We start from the raw sequence: 4,063 nt of genomic DNA, 5'->3' as shown, positions 1-4,063 counted from the left end.
TTGGGTGTTGCATTGCTCTTTACAGGCAAATGATATTTAAATGCCTAAAGTTGCTTCATCTATGTTAGTTATGTCAAAATGATATGCTTCTATGTATTTGCAATAGTCTTAATGGCAAGAGTTAGGTAATTACTTATATCACTGGTATACCATCAGAAAAGAGAAGGTATTTTTAATTCAATTTTCCAAGAGGAAATTGAGAAGATATATGAGATAACTTTTAATGTCTCTTCCAACCTTTAGAATCTTTTACTAAACTATTTCTATCTATCTGTTGTGAAGCTCATTGATTCTCTCCTCACCATGTCACATCTTCTGATAGAAACATTTTTTGTTTCAGTCGCAGTGTTTTTTGAACTTCTTGCATTTCCTTTCAATTTTTTCTTAGATTTTCCACCTCTCTGCTTCCACCTCTCTTGCATGTTGTCCACTTTTTCCCATTAGGGCCCTTTTTGTATTAGTCACAGTTATTTTGTTTCATTAAAAAAAAAAACTTTTAGAAATTGTTTATTTTCATTTTCTGTTTAAGAGTCTGTGGGCAAAATCAGCTTAAGGCCACTCAGCGGCTGTTCCTACATGTTCAGTGATGAGCAGTGGGAACTGCAGACTAGTCATCAATAGAAAACTGCTGAAAAGGCACACTACTTGCTGTCAGACCAACCTGCAACCTCAAGTCGAGTAGCAGTAAGCTCAGAAACTGGGGCAGTGCATTCATTCTGAAATGTCTCTTTGGTCCCAGCCTTTTCAGCAGCACCCTGCTCATCTATTTCAATCTCTTTAGGATTTCTGTAGAAGCAGAGATTAGGCATGAGCTCCCGTGAGTGTACCTGGGAGATGGTGCCACGCACACACAGAACTTCCGGGGCAGCGTCACCACATCAGACTTGCTGAGTGATCTCCATTGTTGGTGCATGGATGGCCATGTCCACATAGCACTGAGGAGAGTCTGTGTCACACAGAGCAAGAGAAGGCAGGAGATGCCTCTGTGAGAGGCTAGTTGTAAGTACTGGGATCAGTAACCACCAGAAGCGTCAGCCCCAGGCAGCCTGGATCTGGTTCCAAGTTCCAGGAGTGAAGCAGTTAGCAATGGAAGTCACTCTGTGGCAGCAACAAACTTCAGCTCCACTCGTGGCTCAGTATACCTGGATGATATGCCATTGACATCAGCTGGGTTTTCAAAGGCAACAATGGCACCAGCTGCCAGCTTCTCTCAGGTTTTCTTCAGATTTGTGATGTAGATGCTATGGCTCAGTGAGTAAAGAATCTACTTTCAATGCAGAAGATACAGGAGATGTGGGTTCGATCCCTGGGTCTGGGAGACCCCCATGGAGGAGGAAATGGCAACCCACTCTAGTATTTTGGTCTGGAGTGCCCCATGGGCAGAGGAGCCTGGTGGGCTACAGTCCACAGGGTCCAAAGAGTTGGCCCCGACTGAGCATTCATGCTTGTCTTTTGTGATTATTCCATTTAGAAGTCAGCATTGGCATCACCTAAGTGGGTTTCTGCTGAGAGGAATTTGAGGACATCTTCTGCTTTTATTTGCAGGAAACCAAGGTCTCTGAACATTGTGAAAGTTTTCCTCTAAGTTACAACAGAACCCAGAACAGTGTTGTGTGGACTCCTCTCTGGGTAGCATTTGTTGTTGTTCAGTTGCTCAGTTGTGTCTGACTCTTTGTGACCCCATGGACTGCAGCACTCCAGGTTTTCCTGTCCTTCATCATTTCCCAGAGCTTGCTCAAACTCATGTCCATTGAGACAGTAATGTCATCCAACCGTCTCATCCTCTGTCATCCCCTTCTTCTCCCGCCTTCAATCTTTCCGAGCATCAGGGTCTTTTCTAATGAGTCAGCTCTTCACATCAGGCAGCATATAAAGAAAGACTAATCACAGTTATTTTCAATTCTGTCTGGTAATCCCCAAATCTGTGTCACATCTGAGTTGAGTTCTAATGCTTGTTCTGTCTTCACTTCATACTGTGCTTTTAATTGCCTTTGGAAGGCCTTGTAATTTTTTGTTGAGAGGTAAATATGATGTGCTTGAATAATTAGAATGAGGTAAAGAGGGCTTTAGGATGAAGATTTATGTTAATTTTTGCCATGGCAATAGTTTCTGGAAGATTCATTTTCATCAAACCTTCTTGTTTTGTTTTTCCTCCTGACATTGGGCTTCCCTGAGAATGCCTCTTCAGAGGAATTCCACTTCTTGTGGGACTAAGAGATGTAATCCACCGTTTTACTGGAGCCCTGTTGGTGTGGTAGTATGGTGTGGATGAGGGGAGCATTCTATAATCCTTCAATTAAGTTTCAGTGTTTTAATCAGCCTTGTCCTTGAACTATGACATTCACAGGTGTTTCTCTGTGATACTGCTTCACCCACCCACCCAGCAACGTGTACTCCCTTCCCTGGCTGCAGCCTTTCCAACCTATTTCCTTGAACCTCTGATCCCTGTGACTATGTTTTTGTTTTTGTTTTCCCTCTCTAGACGAACAGCTGACTCATTGAAAAAGACCTTGATGCTGGGAAATATTGAAGGCAGAAGGAGAAGAGGGCAAGCGAGGATGAGATGGTTGGATGGCATCACTGATGTAATGGACATGAACTTGGGCAAACTCCAGGAGATGGTGAAGTACAGGGAAGCATTGTGTGCTGCAGTCCGGAGTTGTGAAAAGTCAGACACGACTCGGTGACTGAAAAACAAAAAAAGGTGAAACAGGAAGCCTGTGGGGTGGGGGCAGTGGTTGGAGTGGGAGGGATTCTCTTCCACCAACCGAAATTGTTGTTCAGTTGTTCAGTAGTGTTCAACTCTTTGCGACCTCGTGGACTGCAGCATGCCAGGCTTCCCTGACCTTCACCATCTCCCAGAGCTTGCTCAAACTCATGTCCATTGAGTTGGTGATGCCATCCAATCATCTCTTCCTCTGTCGGCTCCTTCTCCTGCCTTCAATCTTTCCCAGCATCAGAGTCTTTTCTAATGAGGCAGCTCTTCGGATCAGGTGGCCAAAGTACTGGAGCTTCAGCTTCAACATCTGTCCTTCCAATGAATATTCAGGACTGATTTCCTTTAGGATTGACTGGTTTGATCTCCTTGCAGTCCAAGGGACTCTCAAGAGTCTTCTCCAATACCACAATTCAAAAGCATCAATTCTTCGGTGCTCAGCCTTTTTTATGGTCCAATTTTCACATCCGTACATGACTGCTGGAAAAAACTTCCACTGGGATATGGTTCAGAAAAAAGTCCTTTTGCCAGGAGAATATCCTTTGTTATGGTTACACTGTTGGTTTATTTCACAGTGATTACTCTTCCCTTCCCCGCAAGAGCCAGAGGGATCTTTCTTGGATCTTCACAGTGAGAACCTAGTGGAGATTCAAGAGCTCAAAGCCCATGAAAACGTGGGGGCCCTTGTAAAACTGCAGCCCTAGGAGTTTCTCACTCTTAATGCTAGTCCATATTCAGTTTCCAGCTGTTCAACAAAATTAGCATTTCGGTGTCCCTACCAGTTTATGGCTCCAGCAGCTTTTGGTCCAGGTCAGCAAGTCTTACCTGTGTCTCTCTGGATGAATTTGCCTCTTCAGATTTTTGCCGTGCAATTTGTTCTGAAACCTCAATTCTCTGATGGATTCAAGAGCAAGCATGGCTTTTCAGTTGGGTCAGCTTTTTCTTGTTGTAGGGACAGCAGTGGCAACTTCCAAGGTTTTCATCTCTCACAGTGAACCCAGAAGCCTAACCAAGTTATATAGAATTGTAGATTTCTAAACTTGTAGTCACACACAGTAATTAAACACAAGATTTAAAAATGTTCTACTGTAACTAAATATCTTGTCACTGAAAAATACTGTAACTAAATATCTTGTCACTGAAAAATATTTTAAAACATTAGGAAAATTGTTAGGATTTAATACTTGTTGCAGGTTAGTGTTTTGATTTTTGTCAGTTTTCACTGTTGACACAGTGAATTTTGTCTTTAGTAATTTCATTTATGAAACTGCTGCTTCTCAATTAATAAACATAGCAATAGCAATTACTGCCAATTTCATGAAATCTTCCTCAGAGGTTATATTATTT

The 4,063-nt window shown here is 42.6% G+C and overlaps 1 pseudogene; it reads right to left on the bottom strand.

Moving 5' to 3' along the window:
- Nucleotides 1-641: 641 nt before the first annotated feature.
- LOC145539637 (small ribosomal subunit protein uS2B pseudogene) lies at nucleotides 642-3,633 on the bottom strand (annotated as a pseudogene).
- Between the last annotated feature and the right edge of the window lie 430 nt (nucleotides 3,634-4,063).

This window comes from Giraffa tippelskirchi, chromosome 2 (genome assembly GCF_054371585.1).
Source record: "Giraffa tippelskirchi isolate mGirTip1 chromosome 2, T2T-mGirTip1v1.2.pri, whole genome shotgun sequence".
Taxonomy (NCBI): Eukaryota; Metazoa; Chordata; class Mammalia; order Artiodactyla; family Giraffidae; genus Giraffa; species Giraffa tippelskirchi.
This window is presented reverse-complemented; position numbering and strand designations above follow the sequence as displayed.